At 37.5% G+C, this 24,047-nt stretch overlaps 1 protein-coding gene across 1 annotated transcript in view; it reads left to right on the top strand.

The window, feature by feature from the left end:
- Sorbs2 (sorbin and SH3 domain containing 2) overlaps positions 1-24,047 on the top strand; it is a 392,887-nt gene that overhangs the window by 98,296 nt on the left and 270,544 nt on the right. The window lies entirely within an intron of this gene.

Below are 24,047 nucleotides of genomic sequence, written 5' to 3'. Positions count from 1 at the left end.
CTAAACCAAGGAAACTATAAAAGTCCCATAACGAAGAGGTGACATTTGATTAACAATCATAACATTTAATAAGTTCATAAAAATTTGAAAACTAACAAGCTGATCTTTGTCTTTAGAAGTGACACATGTCTTCCACATAGGTGTACACTCCAACTGTATTTTCTGGAGTCTGATTCTGCTTAGAAATTGCAAAAATACCATTAAAAGTTATTAGAGATTCAATCCTAAACAAGAAGAAAGATAAATGAATTTAAGGAGCCTGGCAAGATAATAAACCTGAAAACTAAGTAATTATAATAATATTATGCAAGAGCATTGGTATTTCTAAACTAACCTGTGGAATAACTTCCTTGCCACATGGGTAGGAAGGCAGTATGTGTAACAAATAGTCTTTTTATTTATGAAATAAAGCTGCTAGCATGGTAGATTGAAGATAGTGATAAATTCCATAATGAAAGAAAGACTATGCATACTATTGCAATGTTTATTCACATTTCTGTCTCCCCAGCTCAATGATATATCCTTATAGGAGTGTGTATTATTTGTTTCTCTTTTTTTCAAACTTGTTATATATTGCTGACATATATAAGCAGTTGGTTAAAGTGTAATGTTATTCAGATATTACACATTGTTGAAAAAAGGAAGATCCTATAATTCCTAAACTAAACCACTGTTCTTTTTTAAACGATTAATTTCATGTTACTTCTCATATAAAAATGCAAATGCCAGGTGGAAGAATTGTGCATTTAGTGTAATCAGTGTGGATCATTAGGACAACAGATATATGTAAGCATTTCATCACTCTCTCCCTAACTCATCCCACCTCTGGCCTGGGGAGTGGAGGGCACTGGCACAAGCAGGGATGAGAGTATAGATAACAGAGGGTACAAGACCTTTGAGTGGGGTGGGCTGTGAAAGTCCTAGAGGTTCTGAAAGGGAAGGGAGTACTAAGCATGGGGTACTAAGTATGGGGCACTAAGTGCTAAGCATGGGTATAAGCATGAATTTCACAAGTTGCCCCATTGTAATTCTGCCCAAGTTTGATCACCTATCCAGAATATATCAGATGTATAAGAGAAAGGACAATACCCTCTTGTCACCGTCACTTGGGGTGGGGGAAATAAGAATGGGACCTGAGGATGGAGAACAGAAGGAAAAAGAAGAAGATTACTTAAGCCTCCCCTGTAGGGCAAAAATTATCCTATACCATGGCACATTCATTCAAGAAATATGTATTGATGGCACTTAATTGTGAAACACTGTTAAAGCCTTCATAAATGTTTTTAAAATAAATCACACACAGTTGCTACCTTCAATAAGGTAAGAATTTAGAAAATGAGGCAAGGGAGAGGAAGAGGCTTGCTGGAGGCCATAGGTCCACTCCCAGGGCAGAGGAGGTGAGCTGCACCCCTACCCCCAACCCTGTCAAAATAAGAAGACATAAACAAGCCTCAAAAACAGACTTCCAGATCACCTACAGCAACCTCAAAGGGAAATGAGATGGAACCTCTGATATTCAACCACCTGGACTCCCTGAACTGGCAACAAAAGAGGATCTGGAAAAAATGAAATCAGAAATAATTTCTCAGATAATAGCAGAGATTGTACCCATAGTGCAAGACATGATTAATAAATCCAGAGAGGACACAGATAAAAAATAGAGGAGCTATGGAACATGATGAAATCCCACCATAGGAAACAAATGGAATCCATAAAACAGATACAAACAGATTTCCAGGAGATTAAAAACTCCATTGAAAGTCTGCACAGCAGAATGAACCAATGTGAGGATAGAATTTTACATATAGAAGATAAGACTGTGATTAGTGAGGAGGAAAAGAAAAATTGCTTCAAAATTATGAGGGAACATGAGAAATCAATCCAGCAGCTACTAGACAATGCAAAGAAGAATAACATAGAACTGATTGGAGTCAATGAAGAAAGAGGAGAGAGTGCAGAGGACATACAAAAACTGTTCACAAAAGTGATGGAAGAAAACTTCCCAAGCAGGGGAAAAGAACTTGACATAGAGATGAGTGAGGCATATAGGACTCCAACTAGCTTTGATAAAAAAAAAAAATCTACACATAGGCATATAATTGTTAAGATTCCAGAAACTCAACAGAAGAACAAATTTCTACAAGCAGTTAGAGAAAAGAAACAAATCACATACAAAGGAAAACCTATCAGAATCACAGGAGACTTCTCAATGCAAACTATCAAGGCAAGAAGACCTTGGAGTAATGTATTTCAAGCCCCAAAGGAAAACAGCCTCCAACCCACATTGATATATCCTGCAAAACCATCTTCCAGAATTGATGGTGAAATAAGATACTTTCATGACAAAGAGCACCTTAGGAACTTCATGAATAAAAAACCAGCACTCCAAAAAATTTTAGACAATATCCTAGGAAAAGACAACAAAGATCACAACCCCAGGAAGCCCAGAAGAATGAATACATCAGGCACAACAAGAAATTAAATGCAAAGGGAGAGAAATCAAACAAAAAGAAAAAGTCATGACAATGATAAATCAATACATATCAGTTACAAGCATCAATGTTAATGGTCTCAATTCACTGGTCAAAAGAAAGAGACTGGAAGAATGGGTCAAGAAGCAAGACCCAACAATATACTGCATACAAGAAACACACTAAATTCAGAAAGAAACAAATGGACTGAAAATTAAACAGTGGAAAACAATAGTCCAACTGACAGGAACCTGAAAAAAAAGCAGGAGTAGCTATCCTCTTTGCAGACCAAGTGGATTTCAAACCAACACTGATTAAGAGAGACAAAGAAGAACACTACATTCTTGTAAAAGAAACAAACCAAGAGGAAAAGATCATAATCATAAATATATATGCACCAAACACTAGTGTGCCCAACTGTATAAAACCAATACTAATGAACATGAGAAATCAAATAAGCACTAATACAGTAGTAGTGGGGGGCCGGGGATTTAACTCAGTGGTTCCACCACCTGCCTCACAAGCAGAAGGACCCGAGTTTGATCCCCGGTACCAAAAAAAGAAAAATACAGTAGTAGTGGGGGACCTCAATACCCCACTGTCACAAATAGATCACTTAGACAAAACATAAGCAATGAAATACTAGAACTCAATCAAACTCTTGAACAAATGAACTTAACAGATGTTTACAGAGTCTTCCACCCCACAAAATCAGAGTACACATTCTTTTCATCTGCACATGGGTTGTTCTCCAAAATATACCACATACTCGCTCATAGAACATATTTAAGTAAATGCAAAGGAATTCAAGTTATCCCCTGTATATTATCCAACCATAGTGCGATGAAATTGGAGATCAATAGCAAAACAAACTGCAAGAATTCCATAAACACATGCAAATCGAACAACACACTTCTGAATAACGAATGGGTCACAGAGGAAATTAAAGAAGAAATCAGATAGTTCCTACAATTAAATGACAATGACAATACAACATATTGGAATCCATGGGACACAATGAAAGCAGTCTTACAAGGGAAATTCATAGCAGTGAATACTCATATTAGGAAAACAGAGAGATGCCAATTAAACAACCTGATGCTTAACCTCAATCTTTTAGAAAAATAAGAGCAGGACAAACACAAAGCTCTTACAAGGAAATTATAAAGATGAGAGCTGAAATTAATGCAATGGAGACTAAGGGAATGATACAAAAAATCAATCAAGCCAAGAGTTGATCCTTCAAAAGAATAAACAAAATTGACAAAGGCTTAGCCAACATTATCAGAAAAAGGAAAGAAAAGGCCCAAATCCATGCAATTAGGAATAAAAAGGATGAAATTACAATGGACCCAGACCCATCAATACCTACTTTGAGAACCTATATGCCAATAAGAAGGAAAACACAGAGGAAATAGACAGATTCCTAGATATGTATGAACTACCAAAGTTGAATGAAGAAAACCTAAAAATTCGAAACAACCCAATATCAATCAATGAAATTGAAAACATAATTAAAAACTTACCAACTAAGAAAAGCCCAGGTCCTGATGGCTTCACTGATGAATTCTACAAGACTTTTAGAGAGGAAATACTGCCACTACTTCTTAAACTCTTCAGTGAAATTGAAAGGGAAGCAATATTCCCAAATTCATTCCTGGAAGCAAGCATCACCTTGATCCCCAAAGCAGGGAAAGACCCAACCAAAAAAGAGAACTATAGGCCAATCTCATTAATGAATATAGGTGCAAAAATCCTTAATAAGATACTGGAAAATAGAATGCAGTAGATCATCAAGAAGATCATATAACCTGACCAAGTGGGATGTATCCCAGGGATGCAGGGATGGTTTAACATATGCAAATCAATAAATGTAATACACCATATTAATAGGGCCAAGGACAAAAACCATATGCTGATCTCAATAGATGCCAAAAAAGCATTTGACAAAATCCAACACGCATTTAAGACCCTACAAAAATGCATTTAAATGCATGTTGACCCTATTAAATGCATCTGACTCTACAACACACATTTAAAAACCCTACAAAAAATTGGAATAGACGGTCTCTACCTCAATCTGATAAAAGCCATCTATGAAAAACCAACAGCCAATATCATACTAAATGGTCAAAAACTGAAATCCTTCACACTAAAGTCAGGAACAAGACAAGGACATCCAGTATTACCACTCCTGTTCAATATGGTTTTGGAAACATTAGCCACAGCAATTAGACAAGAAAAGAAATAAAAAGAATAAAGATAGGAAACAAAGAAGTCAAACTGTCATTATTTGCAGGTGACATGATACTGTATATAGAAGACCCCAAGAAGGCCATGAAAAGTCTTCTAGACTTAAAAATCAAATTCAGTAAAGTAGCTAAATACAAAGTCAACACACAAAAATCAATAGCTTTCCTCCACTTGAACAACAGACTCACTGAGAGAGAAATAGGGCAAACAATTCCTTTCACAATAGCATCCAAAAAACTGAAACACCTAGGAATCAACCTAACAAAAGAAATCAAAGACCTCTTCTCTGAAAACTATAGCACTCTGAAAAGAGAGATTGAGGATGATATCAGAAAATGGAAAGGCATCCGCTGCTCCTGGGTAGGACAGATCAACATAGTGAAAATGGTCATACTTCCAAAACTGCTCTCTAGATGCAATGCAATCCCAATTGAAATCCCTGCAACATACTTTATGGACCTTGAGAAAGCAATCCAAAAATTTATTTGGAACACGAAAATCCCCAAAATAGCAAAAGCAATTCCAGGTAATGGAGACATGGTAGGGGATATCACAAACTCCAACTTGAAACTATACTACAAAGCTACTGTGATAAAAACAGCATGGTACTGGCAAAGAAACAGACTTGAGGACCAGTGGAATAGATTAGAAGATGCAGAAACAACTCCAGATACACTCAGCCACCTCATCTTCCATAAAGGAGCCAAACACCCTCACTGGAGGAAAGATAGCCTCCTTAATAAATGGTGCTGGAATAATTGGGTTTCAGCTTGCCAAAGATTAAAACTAGACCTATATCTCTCACCATGAGTGAAACTAAAATTGAAATGGATTAAAGATCTAAATATGAAAACAGAAATGCAGTAACGACTGGAACCGAGGTTAGGTAGAACTCTTGAAGACATTGGTGTAGGAAAAGATTTTATGAACAAAACCTCAGTTGCCCATGAACTAGCACAGTCAACAAGTGGGATCTCTTCTTACTAAAAAGCCTCTGCACAGCAAGAGAAATCACTAACAGTTTGAAAAGAAGACCCAAAAAATCTTCACCTGCTGTTCCTCAGACAAAGGTCTACTATCCAGAATCTATAAAGAACTTAAAAAAATCAGAACTCCCAAATTTAAAGATCCAATCCAAAAATGGGCATCTGAAATGAACAAACATTTCTTAGACAAAGAAGAAGAAATAGCAAATAAATATGAAAAATTGTTCAGGGCCGAGGATTTAGCTCGGTGGTTTTGCAGCCTGCTGCACAAGCACAAGGACCCAAGTTCAATCCCCGGTACCAAAAATAATAACAATAATAATAATGTTCAACATCACTGGTCATTCCAGAGATGCAAATGAAAACAATGCTGAGATTCCACTTCACCCAAGAAAGAATGGCTGCTCTCATGAAATCAACCAATAACAAATGCTGGCGGGGCTGTGGGGAAAGAGGAACCCTGCTGCAATGCTGGTTGGAGTGTAGACTGGTGAAAACACTGTGGAAATCAGTATGGAGATCCCTCAAAGAACTAGGACTGGAAGTTCCATTTGACCCAGCTATTCCCCTGCTTGGTATCTTCCCCAAAGAGTTAAATGAATTGTACCACAGTGATGTATGTGCAACCATGTTCATAGCAGCAGTTTGTATTAGCTAAAACTTGGAAGCAGCCCAACTTCTCATCAAGTGGAGACTGGATAAAGAAAATGTGGTTTTTTTAATAAAATGGAGTACTATTCAGCCATAAAAAATGAGAAATTAGAGACATTTATTGCTAAATGGATGCACATTGAGGCGATACTATTAAGTGAAATGAATAGGACACACATGTAAATACCGAATAGTTTCTCTAGTGTGAGAAACTGAAAATGTAAATAAGGACTAAAAGGTATAATAGATAATGTGAAATAGGAAGGAAAAGGGCAAAGGGGAAGGGAAATTGGGAGGGGTACGGGAAAGGAAAGAAGGGAATGGAATTAATATGAGAAAATGAAAAAATGGAAACAAAGTCTTCGTAAATAGGGAGAGATGGAGGGGTTGAAGGGAGGGCAGGTGAAGGGTAAAAAAATAAGAACCAGGATAGATTATATAAAGCTGCAAATTTCCTATGATGAATATCATTATATTGTATACCTAAAATGTACCAATAACATTAAATTAAAAAAAAAAAAGAAAATGAGGCAAGGGCTACTCGTAAGTGATCACCTTCAAGAAAAGCAGTGATCTCAGCTCCATGAGGGTTCACTTTGTGTTAAACCCACTTTGTGTTTAACCCCTGTGGAAACTCTGCCACCACAATGGTGAGCCTGACTCTAACCTGGTGACCCTCCAGTGCCTGCTTTCCGCTGTTGTTGAAGAAATGCAAAGTTTGCTCAAAGTTAAATCCATCGTGTCACTCTTAGGCCTACAACCCGTCAATGACGACTATTCATTGCTCTTCAGATAACTCTGTCTCTGTACCATGGCCTGTACAACTAAGGCTCTGACTAATCTGATTCTGAATAATCTCTCCTCCTCATACCTAATCTGTAGTTTCTACCCAATTCCTATTGTATCTCCATGTTGTCACTGCACTTCATTTTAATTTTTCTATCACCTTTCTACACACACACACACACACACACACACACACAGATACACACACAAATTTTATTCAATTGATATGGTGTGTTTCATACTCTACCAAATAATCACTGTAATTTCAATTTCTTCATCCCTACTACTGGCACCCTACTTGTCCCACTATCTTCTTTTGTCCAAACTATTGCCATAATTGCCCTGCTGCCAGCTACTCGCTTATTATCAAGTATCTGCACAACAGCAAACAGTTCTGTGTACAATATGAATCTGTGTACAATATTTTCACTCCTTGAACTAAAATACTGTGAGAATAAAAATCAAATTCCTCTCCTTGACCTCTGAAGCACTACATAGCTGCATCCCCTCTCTTTCTCCAGCCTCATTATGTGAACCCCCATTTTCCTCCTTTCTGAGCCCTGCTGACCTAGCCTCCTTTCAGTTTCCCAAACACTCTGAATTGCCTCTGATCTCAGGGAATCTGACACATCCTGCTTGCCTGGAACATTCTTGTCCCAAATGTTCTCATGCTGCTCCTATTCAATGAGGTCTTGGCACAAATGCCAACTCCTTGTAAGGACTTATTAAGCAGCCAAACTAAAGTAGTACCTCAGCCACTCCTTTATCAGGTGGCATGCTTTATTGTCTTCATGACGTGGCACTTTCATTATCTGAAATTATTTATCACTAATCTGTTTATTTCTTTGTTTGTTTGCTCTCTTCCCCTGCACTGGAAAACCCATATCAGTCTTACTCATCCAAGCCTGCAACAGCATTTGGAACTGATAGAAACTCAACAATTGCTTTCTGAATTAATGAGCCCCAATTTTTTCTCTTACTCTTCTACTGTCTTCATTTGCTTCATTTGTTTTTTATTAGTCCTGTTACATATTCAGTGGAAGTTCTCCCAGAACCTGCAGCTGCTTATACAATTACCACTGAACTTTTACTTATAGACCATCTTCAAGCAACCTCCAAATTGAAAAAGAAAATAAAAATTAATAAATTATGGAAGGATCTCTAGCATATTGTTATGATTTTACAGACTTGGTGTCATTTTTACCTACCATTCATCTCTTTGTATGACACATAGTGTGTGTTTCTTTACTGGCTCATTATCTACAAGCACTTGTTCTTGGACATAATGGTCAGCAGCACCTTAGGTTTTTTGATTACCCCTGCTCCCTCTTCAAATCCTCATCCCCTCTGCCTTGTACTTTCATTTATTCCCTACCTTTTATAGGTAGCCCATTATGTCCCAGGCATTCGAAATGCAAAAGGAACTTTTTAAAAATCTCTGCTCTCAGAAAGCTAATGTACTAGAAAGATTGGCACATTATCCACCAAGAGCAACTTGGACCATCAGGTTCGGAATACAAGCATTTTGGCAAAATTATGAGTTCAAAGCAAGGGAGTAGTCAGTTTCTATATGAATGAGGGGGGTCAGGAAATGCTCTCAGCTGGAAATGACCCTACAGTGATCTTTCAGAGGAGGAGCAAAATTTTCTGGCAAGATCAGTAAAATCCAGGCTAGTCCAATAGTCCAGCACTTTGGGGAACCACACAGTCTGGAAAACATAGGAGTGGAGGGAAGTGAATTAAGAGATAAAAGAGAGGCAGCAGACAGAGAGCAGAACCACTGGGAGGGTGAGCTATGCTCTGTTGGACATTTGACTTTTGTCTCTTGGGGAAAATGGCCACAGAAGGTTCTCACTTTTAAACCTACAGAATCCTGAGAATTCCTGAGAGGGCCAGGATTAAACCCAGTGGTACTGCAACTGCCTCGAAAGTGCAAGGTCCTGATTTTGATCCCCAGTACCAAAAAAATAAGACATAGAACATTTTCAGAATGAATTCTATTTCTTCAGTCTTTCTGACTAAAATAAGTCCTATTAAGGTCAATAATGTGCATTTTTTAAGACTTAGAAGAAACCTCCTCTCAGATAAAAACATACCATCTGTTGCTGTTTTGTTTGCAGTTTCTTGTGGTATTTTTCTCACACCTGTTTTCCACAGGTCTTTTGGGCTTGTCAAAGTTTAAATTGCATTCATTACAATGTATAAATGGACTAATCCCAACCATGAGAAAATTTCAAAGAGTTTTCCAGAACCAGTAAATAATTAGTCATTTCAAGGGACCATTAAAGGTAGTTGGAAATACCCGGTGTCTTACTTTCTTTGTCATTAATTCATAATATCTGACACTCATAACTTAAAGGGGGAGAGGTTTATTTTGGGTCACAGTTTCAGAAGTTTCACGCCATGGACAGCAGGCTCCAAGACAGATATGGGTTGGGGGAAGGGTCTGCTCATAACACGGCAGTTAGAAAGCAGAGCACAGAGGGAGGAACTGGGGAAGGATGTACCCTTCCACGTTACACCTCCAGGGATCCACCTCCAACCAGGACCAACCTCCTAAAAGAAAGTCAGCACCTCCATGATCAGATCACCTTCTAAACCCCCACCTCTGAACACATGAGAATTTTGGAGGACATTCTAGATATAATCCATGAGAGCTGGACCCTTCTTGATATCCTTAGACTCATTTTGCTTTCATTGCAAGAAACAGATGAGTTTATCATAAGGAAAGAAAATGAAAAGTTCCACACTTTTGACAATATCTTTTGGATTTTTCTCTAATTATTACATAAAATATGTTCATGAAAACAATGAACTGTTTAGATAAAAATGTGTTTAGTTTTCTGTTTAAAAGTACATTTTAATCTCATTTGTCACCTTGGGTGCTACTTCTTAAAAGTCATTTCTGTGATGTGAGCTGCAGGCTTGTCTAAGAGAAAGAGCATTTGTGGTAACTCCAGCTAAAAGGCAATCTATGTACCTAGATGAAAGGAAATGTTTGAAATGGCAATCTGTGACATCCAACAAATGTTAAGGGTCTTATTTTACCATAGCATTTTGATTTCTGCCACATAGAGGAGAAAAGGGACAAAATATGAGAAAAAAAAGTGTGAAAGTAGTTTTTTAAAAGTAGAGTATTTTAACCTTTGATGCTAGGAACAAAAAAAAGCAGTAGCTAGAAAGCCCTTGACACTAATGAAAATCCAGAGATTTACAAAGCTCACAGAGATTTTAGCTGCAGATAAGATAGGCATAGTAAGTATGGATTTAGGAGGAAGGAGGAAGTCATTTCTATTGTGTGTTTTCTGTGTACTGGGGTACAATCTAGGCATATTTTACTGATAATCTTGGATGGTTGCCAGGTGGTATTATTGGGATTTTACCTCTAAGGAAGCTAAAACTCAATAGGTTAAGTAACTTGACCTGGTCTCATAGTTGTGCAGGAGGAAATGGAATTAAAATCTGGCCTGACCACAAAGCCCATGATCTTTCTAGTACATGACATTTTGTTTAATTCTAAAGTAGGAACATTCTAGTTAAGAAGCATGATTTAAATTAGACATTGGACTAAATGAGTACCAGACAGGAATATGAGAAATGCACTGATTTGTACATAGCGTTTACTTATTTGAGTTTTATACTTTTTAAGAAACAGCTAAGCTTGAGGGAAATTTCATCATTGTAATCTAAAATTTTTGACACATTTATTGAATGCTATGTGCCTAGAATCACAAAGGCACATTGTATTTCATTAAATCATGGTGATGTGTTCCATAAACCAAACAGCCAAGGCAGTGCATTGTCATCTTTAGGGGACCTACCATAGTTTATTTCAAGTGACTAAAAGAAAATAGAAAGTTAAATGCCAGAATACTGGCCCAGATGTGAATCATAACAGCAAACCTCAAAGAAAAGATTTGTGGTGGTGAAGGAGGACTTAGATGATAGGTAAGACCTGAGAAGGATTTGATGTGAGACCCATCTAATCAGGGTACAGACTCTTTAGTTCCTGGTAATTCTGCAATGTTTATATTTACCAAAGAAAAACAGACTTCTCTGAGTGTGCTTCTAGAAAGTGCTTTCCTGAGCTGTTTGTTTTTCGGAGAAGGAGAGTTGTTACCAGATCAATGTGCTCGAGAAAATGAAAAGCCCTTGATTAGCAGCCAAGAGGCCTCCTAATGAATGACATTTCCCTCCAGGGACTTCAAGTGCTAATAAAATGTAGTGCCCTTTATGTAAAGTGCTTGTTTATTTTGTGCTATTCTGGGTGCATTTTATAAACTGATACAATGCAAAAGTGATCTCTGAAATAAATGAATTTTCATGTCCATATATGTATTAAGGCAAGAATTTTATTTACATAACACGGCTGAGTTGTGTAGTTAAAGGCAAATTTACCATGCACACATCCCTATAAATTCTTCATAAGCATTAAGCCATCAGAGAGGGAAGGACATACTTAATAACCTGAAAATAACAATAGCTCCTAAATGAAAAACTATGTCTGGAATCATTCAAAACACTTAATTCTTAGAAAAAGAATTGCTGATGATATTTTCAGAAGCAAGTAAACTGTCAGACTATGGTCTTTATTATGTCATAATTTAAATATGTATATAAATATATAAAGAGATCATTATCTACACGATACTTTCATATAAGTGTATGTATATCAAATGCTTTAATTTTTTTTTTTTTCATACCCACGACCTTGCGATTGCCAGGCAGGTAATGGAACCACTGACCTAAATTCCCAGCCCCTAAAATGCTTTAATTTTAAGGCTTAGAAGTCCACTAATATTAGTGGGAAACATTTTAATGTTTCTTGAGAGTTCCGCAATATCTAAGGGCAAAGATGCTTTCAGAATCAAGGACTAGCAGACCCTCCCCCATCTGCCACATGCTGTCTCTGTCTCTATCTCTGTCCCTGTCTCTCTCTCCCTCTCCCTCTCACACTCCCTCTTCCTCTCTCCCTCCCTCTCCTTCTCTCCCATCTTTACTTTTCTCTGGGCAGTTTCTTCATCCCTCTCTCTTGCTATTAGGGATATCCATAGCTTCCACAATAATTACTAGTTGAAGATCTTCCCTCGAAAGCACTACTTTGATACAAGAGTCTTCTAATTCCAAACTCAGATTCATGATAAACACATTTTATCATTAAAACCTAAAAATTCCTTCTACAAGCTGAATAAACAAGGTAGTAACATAATCAACTAAAGGAAGAAAGGTTTATTTTTGGCTCACAGCTTCAGAGGGCTCAGGCTATGGTTGCTTAGCCTTATCACTTTGAGCCCATGAGTAGGCAGCACATCACGGCAGGAGCTTGTGATGAAGAAGGCTGCTTACCACATGACAGTCAGGAAGCAAAAGAAGAGGAAAAAAAGAGGGTTGTGGTCCCAACATCCCCTTAAAGGGCATGTTTCCAGTGGCCTTTCTTCTGCACCACTTAAAGGTTCCATCATCTCTCAGTAGTGCCACTGGGTGGAGACCAAGCATTTGGCATATGGCCTTCGGGAGACATTTAATATCCAAGCCCTAACAGTATCTTAATACCAAAACTAACCCAGATGTACATTATAATAGCACATGTGTTTTCCTGGCTTGGGGCACCTGTCATTCCTTGAAATGGCCAACTGTAGCAGGGGTTCAGAACCGCCATGCTCCTTTGCCCTTAGAGATTGTCTCACCTATCCTCATGAAAAGATGAGGTGATAAATTCAATATGTCTATTCAATAACCTTATGTTATTAAGTTTCAGACACAGGACTGTGGCATTTTGTAGTTAAGCTTAGAAATATAAAAAAATTATATTAACATATATCTTTTTTCACATTGGCTGTGAATCTGTATCTGCCTCAAATGTCCTCCGTTTCCCACACACCTATTGACCACCTACTGCTCACTTTGAGAACTCAACTCAGCATCCACTGGATTGATTTCCCTCTTTGCTTCCAAAGCACCCAACTGTTCATACATTACGAACTTCATACATTACACTTGTCTCACTCTTTAATACTGTAACCTGTTTAAAGACTCTACTAGGTCATTGAGTATTTTATTTCAGAAATTATTCTTAAATTCTTATGTATACTGGATAGCTGACTTCCGTGAGTCATCTATGGGTAACATCTGAATAACATATTTATATTTCTGAAAATTTTACCAAAAATCCTAGACACAAATTTAAAACTCCATAGCTTTTCCTTCACCTTAGAAAGTCCAAAAATAATTTGATCTCCATTTCTTCTTACATCTTTTGGTTCAGAGATCAGCTCCATCCAAAACAAAATGTCTAGCATAATCCCCATGTTTTCACTTTGAGTCTAAGGCATATTTTATTTATCTTTTATGTCATGCCATATACATATATCCAGGAGTGTGTTTAAGAATTTCATAAATATAATATAAAGATACTCTGACATTTTACATCTCACGCTAAAGAATAAGTTTGCAGATTTCCTCCCAAATATGGACATGGAATAATACTTTGTTAATATATATATATATATTCCTTCTCTGCTACCCTTTATATACCCACAAGAAAGAAGGAATTATCCATCTGCCTTAATACTTCACCATCTGAATAGCTATCCCAAGTATACCCATTGTACACATTTTGAGTGGTGGAAGTCCTCTATGTATAAAATGAAAGAAGCTAAGATAATGTCTCAGAGGATATCAGAAAAACAGATTTCTACTTTTATGTTATATACCTGAGAAAGGATATATATTTTGTCCTACAAAACTTTGGAGAAGTGATTTTATTTCCTTTTATCTTTGATTTCTTTATCCATAAAATAAACTTTACTTCCTGGGTTGATATGATAGTTGACATTATTTGTCTGAAACTCCAAGCACGTATTGTGTATCATTTCTTTCCTCATGTTGTTCAAGTTGAGGAATGGTACTGGGAGTCCAAGCACAGAGTTACCACACAGACACCTACAGAGCAGAGATATTTTACATACAGTGCACATGCACCAGGTATTCAGTGTGCATATTTGCCAGTTTATTTCCACCGACCTACCTCTGACTCCTGTCATTGTATTTAAAGCATGGGAAAGCTCACAGTCCCCTAAGGACCCATGGCAGTGTGACAATTGCAAGAGGAGGGTCAGCACCAAAACCAAGAGATTAAACAAAATATGGCTTCCTAAAGTAATGATTTGCTTGGTAGTAAATAAGGTACTGTATTTTATTGATGCAAATAAAAAAGAAGGGAAATCACAGACATTATGGGAGCCTGCTTCGTTTCTGCCCAGACATGCAGTGATTGTGTCCATTTGTTGTGCTCCTAAACTTTTGGGTGGACTCAAGAACTGCCTCTACAGAATATCAGAAAAAGCTGTGAGCAAAATAATGTACCCCAGAGATTTGACTCTGATGGCATGCAAATTCAATCTGAAATAGAACTCAAATGTGGAAATCCATTTCTTTTTAAAAGATGAATCCTAGTATTTAAGAAAATGCCTAAAAAGCTGCAGCAATATTAAACCAGGGAAGATGGCACTACAAAAACAGTCAAATGACCAGAGTTTTCTAGAACAGCTCCAAATTAAAATGTGCACACCTTCACAAATTCGTATTTCCATGAATATGATTGTATTTGTTAAACCACATACTCCATTTTTTGATTGTACCAACTTTATGGTCACCTTAACTCCGTGAAAGATGCATATCTTCAGTTAGGAAGGATATTATCTGACTCTGCAGATACTAGGCTAGAGCCAAAAGGTAATAATGAGATCAATGAACCTATGGCAATAGGTCCAAACACAAGTTCTTAAACTATTTTCTATTCCAGCCTGCCTGAGTGATTGAATATAGGGAGTAGTAACTTTAGAGGTCTTAAAAGAAGGTATATCGGGATGTAAGGAATGGAAGCACAATTTGTAGTTTTATACAGTGCCCTCGGGGTGCTTAGAGGAATATGCAGCATTGACTATATAGGATTTCACAACTATGCTAAAGTTATTAAAAGCTTTGTATTGTAGTACACTAAAAGAATTTGTTCATTCATCAAACAATGATCTCCCAATATTGAGTCAGGCTCTGTGTTATAAGAACATCCTTGTTATAAAAATGAAGTTTTTCTCTACAGTCTTCTACAAGGTTCTATTTTTTAAAAGAAAATAAAGGTGAATATGAATCATGAAGGTCTCATAAGGATAACTTGTAAATTATGTATTTATAACCTCTTGCTTATTGCTCATGGGAATGGAGATGTTAGCTAATAAAAACGACCACAAATAAATTCAGTTTCCTTTGCAATCATACTATTATATTTCCTGAAAGGAATGTGAAGAGGAGAACACTTTTTTACAAACTTTGGTTTTAAAATAAAATTGTAAATAGCAAGTCATGGTCTTTGTGGTAGTTTAAGATGGATTTTTTTCATTTCTTAGAAAATACAAGCTTCCTGTGCTTAGCAACAAAAGATAAGCTGTTCATCTTCCTATCTCTGAACAGTTTTTTGCAAGTGCTCTATACTAATCATGGTTCCCCAGAGAAATAGCACATAAAAACCACAAACACACGCACTCATTGTAGAAGTCACCTCACGTGATTACGGAGGCCGAGAAGTCCCGTGGTCTCCTCTTCACAAGCTGGAGGCCTAGAAAAGCCAGTGATATAATTCTCATACATCTGAAGGCTCAAGAACCAGGAACAGCAATGTCCAAGGGCAGAAGACAGATGTCCCAAGTCAACAGGGAAAATTAATTCACCCTTCCTCTGCCCCCTCTATTTGGAGTCTCAATAGAATAGATGATGCCCACCTACCTTGGTGAAGGTAGATCTTCTTTACTCAGTCTACTGATGCAAATGCTAACCCCTTTCAGAGACACTCTTACAGATACACCCAGAAATATTGCTTACCAGTCATCTGGGCATCCCTTTTCCCAGTCAAGGTGACACGTAAAATTAACTGTCATAAGCTCTAAGGATATACTGATCCCACTTAATAAAACTTGTGTGTAAAATACATTATATACAGAGTTCAGTGGTTTTCAGCACAGTCAGTTGGTTAGGATAACTAATGTTTCTAAAAGGAGAGAAGACAGATGTCTTGATTATATATTACTTATAAGTCAAAGTCATAACTCATTAATCTGATGTTTAAGAACAGAGCTACCATTTTGAGTAAAGGTTTCCTAAGGCCAATGATGCCATGGTATCAAGGGGCTATACCCCGTCATTTGCTTGAGTTTCATGAAAATACTGTCCTCTTTCCCTCTAACAACTTTCTTGTAAAGCTGTTAGACTTTCTACATGTGGGATAAGCCATGGGAGCATAATCTTAGTCACTAGATAATACCTCAACATTTCACAGGATTGCTTTGAAAACTTCTAGCTTATAAATGGTTCAGGGAATAGTTTCTTTTTCCTAACTTAGTCATTACCAATGGTACAACCCACAAGAAGCCATTTTAGCATTTCTCCATGTTTTAAGAGGAAATGTTGACTCATGGCTGATAGGCAGGATGAGCAGAAAAGTCTCAGAGGAGTTTTCAGTCAGGCTTGCCTATGCTCCACATTTAAGCCATGAAAGAGCTTCATTTCATAACAAACTAGAGAAAAAATCAAAATTAGTACATAATCTTGAAGAACTGAAGGCTTATGCAATTGCAGGACTTGACATGGTGGTATAGATTTAAAAAAGCCATGTAAAAACCTTTACGGCATTTAAAAAACATTATCTTCTCCATCTCAGTTGTTCTTGTAATTTTAAAAACCATATGTTCAAGTTCTGTTTTCTGGCAACATAAATCTGCCATTCATTTATTTTTTTAATTCTTTTATTGGTACATTTTAGGTATACAACACAATTACATTTCTCACTGGGAACTTGTACCTTTATATGATGCATCTTGGTTCTTAATTTTTCCCCATTCCTAGCCCTCCCATCACCCTGCCCACCCTTCCCTATCTACAAAGACTTTATTTTCATTTTTTCCATTTCTCATCATTTTTCTTTTCCCTTCTTTCCTTTCCCCTGCCCCTCCCACTACCCCTACCCCTTTGGACCTTTTCTTCCTATTTTGCATTATTCAATATTCTAAACATTGGTACATTTTAGATATAAAATATAATGGCATTCATCATTGGAAATTTGCACCTTTACATAATCTCTCTTGGTTCTTCTTTCTCACCCTGGCCCAGCCCTCCCTTCAATCCATCCATGCCTTCCTATTTACAAAGATTTTGTTCCTATTTTTCCATTTTCTCATATTCATTCCATTCCCTTCTTTCCTTTCCCCTACCCCTCCCACTTCCTTCCCCTTTGCCCCTTTTCTTCCTATTTCACATTACCTATTATACATTTTAGTCCTTATTTATACTTTCAGTTTCTCACACTAGAGAAAGTATTCAGTATTTATACATGTGTGTCCTATTCATTTCACTTAAGAGTATAGCCTCAATGTGCATCCACTTAGCTATAATTGTCTCTAATTTCTCATTTTTATGGCTGAGTAGTACTCCATTTTATTTTTTAAAAAACACATTTTCTTTATCCGGTCTCCAATTGATGGGCATTTGGGCTGTTTCCAAGTTTTAGCTATCACAAACTGTGCTGCTATGAACATGGGTGCACATATATCACTGTGGTATGATTCTAATTGTTTGGGGAAGATCCCCAGCAGGGGAATAGCAGGGTCAAATGGGACTTCCAGTCCTAGTTGTTTGAGGTATCTCCATACTGATTTCCACAGTGCTTGCACCAGTCTACACTCCCACCAGCAGTGGAGCAGGGTTCCTCTTTCCCCACAGCCCTGCCAGCATTTGTTATTGGTTGATTTCATGATAGCAGCCATTCTTTCTGGAGTGAGGTGGAATCTCAGCATTGTTTTCATTTGCATCTCTGGAACAACCAGTGATGGTGAACACTTTTTCATGTATTTATTTGCTATTACTACTTCTTTGTCTGAGAAACATCTATTCATTTCAGATGCCCATTTTCGGATTGGGTCTTTAAATTTGGGAGGTCGGATCTTTTGAAGTTCCTTATAGATTCGAGATAGTAGACCTTTGTCTGAGGAACAGCAGGTAAAGATTTTTTCCCACATTGTGGGTTGTCTCTTCACACTGCTGGTTTCTCTTGCTGTGCAGAAGCTTTTTAATAAGAAGAGATCCCACTTGTTGATTGTTTGTGCTAGTTCACGGGCAACTGAGGTTTTGTTCATAAAATCTTTTCCTACACCGATGTCTTCAAGACTACTACCTAAGCTTTGTTCCAACCGGTTCAGCGTTTCTATTTTAATATTTAGATCTTTAATCCATTTCAATTTTAGTATAGTGCATGGTGAGAGATATAGGTCTAATTTTAATCTTTGGCAAGTTGAAACCCAATTTTTCCAGCACCATTTATTAAAGAGGCTATCTTTCCTCCAGTGAGGGTATTTGGCTCCTTTATAGAAGATGAGATGGCTGAGTGTGTCTGGCATTGTTTCTGTACCTTCTAATCTGTTCCACTGGTCCTCAGGTCTGTTTCTTTGCCAGTACCATGCTGTTTTTATTACAGTAGCTTTGTAGTAGAGTTGCAAGGTGGGGATTGTGATACCCCCTGCCATGTCTCTGTTACCTAGAATTGCTTTTGCTACTCTGGGTCTCTTCCTGTTCCAAATGAATTTTTGGATTGTTTATTCAAGGTCCATGAACTATGCTGCTTGGATCTCAATTGGAATTGAGTTGAATCTATATAATCATTTTGGAAGTATGGCCATTTTCACTGTATTATCCTTCCTACCCAGGAGCAGGGGATGTCTGTCCATTTTCTGATATCATCTTCAATCTCTCTTTTCAGAGTGCCATAGTTTTCAGAGAAGAGGTCTTTGATTTCTTTCGTTAGGTTGATTCCTAGGTATTTTAGTTTTTTGGATGCTATTGTGAATGGAATTATTTTCCCTATTTCTCTCTCAGTGAGTCTGTCATTTGTGTAGAGGAAAGCTATTGATTTTTGTGTGTTGACCTTGTAACCAGCTACTTGACTGAATTTGGTAATTAAGTCTAGAAGACTTTTGGTGGAGTTCTTGGGGTCTTCTATATACAGTATCATGTCATCTGCAAATAATGACAATTTGACTCTTCATTTCCTATCTTTATTCCTTTTCTTTCTTTCTCTTGTCTAATTGCCATGGCTAATGTTTCCAGAACTATATTGAACAAGAGTGGTGATAGTGGACATCCTTCTCTTGTTCCTGATTTGAGTGTGAAGGATTTCAGTTTTTGACCATTTAGTATGATATTGGCTGTTGGTTTTTCATAGATGGCTTTTATCAGATTGAGGTAGAGACCGTCTATTCCAATTTTTTGTAGGGTTTTTATCATAAATACATGTTGGATTTTGTCAATTGCTTTTTCTGCATCTATGGAGGTAATCATATGGTTTTTGTCCTTGGCTCCATTGATATAGTGTATTACATTGATTGATTTATGTATGTTGAACCATCCCTGTATCCCTGGGATGAATCCCACTTGGTCAGCTTGTATGATCTTCTTGATGATCTTCTGCATTCTGTTTGCCAGTATCTTATTAAGGAGTTTTGCATCTATGTTCATTAGTGAGATTGGCCTATAGTTCTCCTTTTCAGTTGGGTCTTTCTCTGCTTTGGGGATCAAGGTGATGCTTGCTTCCAGGAATGAATTTGGAAGTATTGCTTCCGTTTCAATTTCATTGAAGAGTTTAAACAGTAATGGCAGCAGTTCCTCTCTAAATATCTTGTAGAATTCAGCAGTGAAGCCATCAGGGCCTTTTCTTAGTTGATAAGGTTTTAATTACATTTTCAATTTAATTGGTTGATATTCAGTTGTTCAGAAGTTTTAGGTCTTCTTCGCTCAACTTTGGTAATTCATATGTATCAAGGAATCTGTCCATTTCTTCTGTGTTGTCCATCTTATTGCCGTATAGGTTCTGGAAGTAGGTATTGATGATCCTCTGGATTTCTGCTGGGTCTGTTGTCATTTCACCCTTTTCATTCCTAATTGCATGGATTTTGGCGTTTTCCTTCCTTTTTCTGATAAGGTTGGTTAAGGGTTTGTCAATTTTGTTGATTCTTTCAAAGAACCAACTCTTGCCTTCATTGATTTCTTGTATCATTCTCTTAGTCTCCATAGCATTGATTTCTCCTCTGATCTTTATAATTTCCTCCCTTGTATGAGCTTTGGGGTTGTCCTGCTCTTCTTTTTCTAGAAGCTTGAGGTTCAGCATCAGGTTATTTAATTGAGCTCATTCTATTTTCCTAATATGCATATTCACTGCATTGAATGTCCTTCATAAGATTGCTTGTGTCACATAGATTCTGCTATGTTGTACTGTCATTGTCATTTAATTGAAGGAACTGTCTGATTTCTTCTTTCATTTCCTCTGTCACCCATTGGTTATTCAGAAGTGTGTTGTTCAATTTCCACATGTTTATGAAATTTTTTGAATTTCTTTTGCTATGGATCTCCAATTTCATTGCACTATGGTCTGATAATATACAGGGGATAATTTCAATTCCTTTGCACTTACTTAAACATGTTCTATGTGTGAATATGTGGTCTATTTTGGAGAATGACCCATGTGCAGCTGAGAAGAATGTGTATTCTGATTTTGTGGGGTGGAAGACTCTGTAAACATCTGTGAAGTTCATTTGTTCAAGAGTTCGATTGTGTTCTAGTATTTCATTACTTATTTTTTGTCTAGTTGATCTATCTATTTGTGACAGTTGGGTGTTGAGGTCCCCCACTACAATTGTATTAGTGCATATATGACTTTTCATGTCCATTAGTATTTGTTTTGTATAGTTGGGCCTACTAGTGTTTGGTGCATAGATATTTATGATTGTCATCTCTTCCTCTTGGATTCTTTCCTTCACAAGGATGTAGTGTCCTTCTTCATCTCTCTTAATCAATGTTGGTTTGCAATCTACTTGATCTGCAAAGAGAATAGCTACTCCTCCTTTTTTTCGAGTTCCTGTCACATGGAGTATTGATTTCCACCCTTTAACTTTCAGTCTATGAGTTTCCTTTTTAATTAAGTGTGTTTCTTGTATGCAGCATATTGTTGGTTTTTGCTTCTTGACCCATTCTGCCAGTCTATTTCTTTTGATTGGTGAATTGAGACCATTAACATTGATGGTTATAACTGAAACATATTGACTTGTCATTGCCATGGCTTTTTGTTTTTGTAGGGTTCTCCCCCTTTCCATTTAATTTCTTGTCATGCCAGATGGGTTCATTCTGCTTTGCTTCCTGGGGTTGTGATCCTCATTGTCTGTTCCTAGGATATTGTGTAAAATGTTTTGGAGTGCTGGTTTGGTATTCATGAAGTTCCTAAGGTGCTCTTTGTCATGAAAGTATCTTATTTCTCCAACCATTTTGAAAGATAGTTTTGCAGGGTACATCAATCTGGGTTGGAGGTTGTTTTCCTTTAGTGCTTGGAATATGTCACTCCAAGCTCTTCTTGCCTTGATGGTTTGTGTTGAGAAGTCTGCTGTGATCCTGATGGGCTTTCCTTTGTATGTGATTTGTTTCTTTTCTCTAACTGCTTGTAGAATTTTGTTCTTCTGTTGAGTTTTTGGAATCTTAACAATTATATGCCTATGTGTAATTTTTTTTGATCAAGCCTATTTGGTGTCCTATATGCCTCACTTATCTCTGTGTCAAGTTCTTTTCCTCTGCCTTGGAAGTTTTCTGCCATCACTTTTGTGAAGTGTTTTTTTATGTCATCTGCACTCTCTCCTGTTTCTTCGTTGACTCCAATCAGTCTTATGTTATTCTTCTTCACATCGTCTAGCAGCTGCTGGATTGATTTCTCATGTTCCCTTATAATTTTGAAGCAATTTTTCTTTTCCTCATCATTAATTGCAATCTTTTCTTCTATATCTGAAATTCTTTGCTCACATTGAGTCATTCTGCTGTGTAGACTTTCAATGGAGTTTTTCATGTCCTGGAAATCTATTTGCATCTGTTTTATGGATTCCATTTGTTTCCTATGTTAGGATTCCATCATGTTCCTCAGCTCCTCTCATGTCTTGCACTAGGGGCACAATTTCTCCTGTTATCTGAGAAATTATTTCTGATTTCATTTTTTCCAGATCTCTTTTTGTTGCCAGTTCAGTGGGTCCAGGTGGTTGAGTATCAGAGTGTTCCATCTCATTTCCCTTTGAGGTTGCTGTAGGTGATCTGGAAGTCTAGTTTTGAGGCTTATTTATGTGTTTTCTCATTTTGAAAGGGGGGCGGCGGGGCTGGAGGGGTGCTATTGGTGTCAGCGCGGCTCATCTTCTCTGACCTGGGAGAGGTGAGACAGGGGCTGGGAGCAGCAGTAGGGATGGCAGCCCTGAAGCCCCTTCCTCTGGACCAGGAGCAGTGGGATGGCAGCTCAGAAGCCCCTACCTATGGGCTGGGAGTGGTGGGACCTGCTATTCATTTATTAAGTGGTTTTGGTCATCAATATTCCTGCCTGTCTTCTTTCAGTCCCTTGTGAAGAGGACCAGATGGAATAAGGCCTTTAATGTAGTTATATGTTCACTGTAGTTGAAATAATGGGCTGCTGATTTTCCATTTTTATAGGCATAGACCCAGGTCTGTCCCCATGAGAACATGGCATTCTGGGATACAGTCTTCTTTTACAGTGAGGGATGAAGTATCAAAGACTGCACCTCAAAGAGTAATAGCAGAGACATAAAGAGGGTTTAATGAGAAGCAAGAATTTTAGGTGCATGAATGAAGATTGATTCTATCACTGGAGTTCTCTTACTTAATGGTAGACTCTCAAATACATATATTTGAAGCAAAGAGGCAAGTAACAATCCAAGCCAACCAGTTTGACCTGTTAATTCCAAATGTCATGAATTCTTTCCTTGTGAATTGAGTAGACATAATGAGAGGCTTTTCCATTGAAGAAAATCCTATTTCAAAATATAATAGGCTAAGTCTTACAAAATCTGCAGCCAGAATTCATAGTAGACTTGGTGAACTTCCAGTAGATCCATTTCACAGTGCTTGTTCTCTGGTATGACAAGAATCAACAAGAGTGAGCTAAGATGCCAGGACCTTTACTAGACTCTGAGTAGGAAGGAAATTCTCTGTCAATCCAATAGAGTCCTAATCTGACAAGATCCTGGAATAGAAGTACTTGTTTTGTTGAGGGTTAGCCATAAAAGAGGTGGTTCCAATATCACTCTAGTGATAAAGGCCATTGTCCAGAAACAAACAAACCCTTTCTAGCCTAACTAGCTGCAGTCAATCACTATGACACAAATGTGTTAAAATCATATGCTTTTCTGACGTGAATAAGCCACAATGGTAAATAATGTCACAAAGACATTTTACTCTGGTTCATCCGAGGACATCAAACAATCTCAAGCAACTTGAAAATATTAAGTATACATTATCTATAGAAATGAAGCTTAGACTTGCACCCAGCAGATTTAATAGATGAAACACAAAAGCTTTGTCAGAAAATGTTCTTCTGTGCAGGCATTTAAAATCTGAGTTTAATTCTGAACCATGAGAATCTTTATTATGTGACAATTGTCCTAACTTTTTAAAATTGCTTTTCATAAATTTATGTCCATTTGAGTTTCCCTTCACATTCAAGTTGATTTCCTAGATTCAAAATCACAGAGTCACAACACTTACTGGTGTGAACAAATTTTTGCCCAAGCAAAATTTAAGACTGTGTGTCACAGTGAGATTCCCTGAGGTTCAAATCACCACTGCTTGTACAACACTTCTATTTCTCTTTTTATTCCACAGTATTAAGGTTTCTGTGTTTAAAGGCATTCAGAAATTGCTGCAGGCTGACTGTTCTCCATGCTGCAGGATTTCTCCCAGAATTCCCCCCAAAGGTCTGCATCACCATGGGGACCACTGCACAACTGACCCAGATCCAGGAACCTTTATGAAAAAATTATCA

The sequence above is a fragment of the Heterocephalus glaber genome, unplaced genomic scaffold (genome assembly GCF_053883595.1).
Source record: "Heterocephalus glaber isolate CG9 unplaced genomic scaffold, H.glaber_assembly_v1.0 deba00001461, whole genome shotgun sequence".
NCBI classification, from domain to species: domain Eukaryota; kingdom Metazoa; phylum Chordata; class Mammalia; order Rodentia; family Bathyergidae; genus Heterocephalus; species Heterocephalus glaber.
Note: the sequence above shows the minus strand (reverse complement) of the source record. Positions and strands in the feature narration are given on the sequence as shown.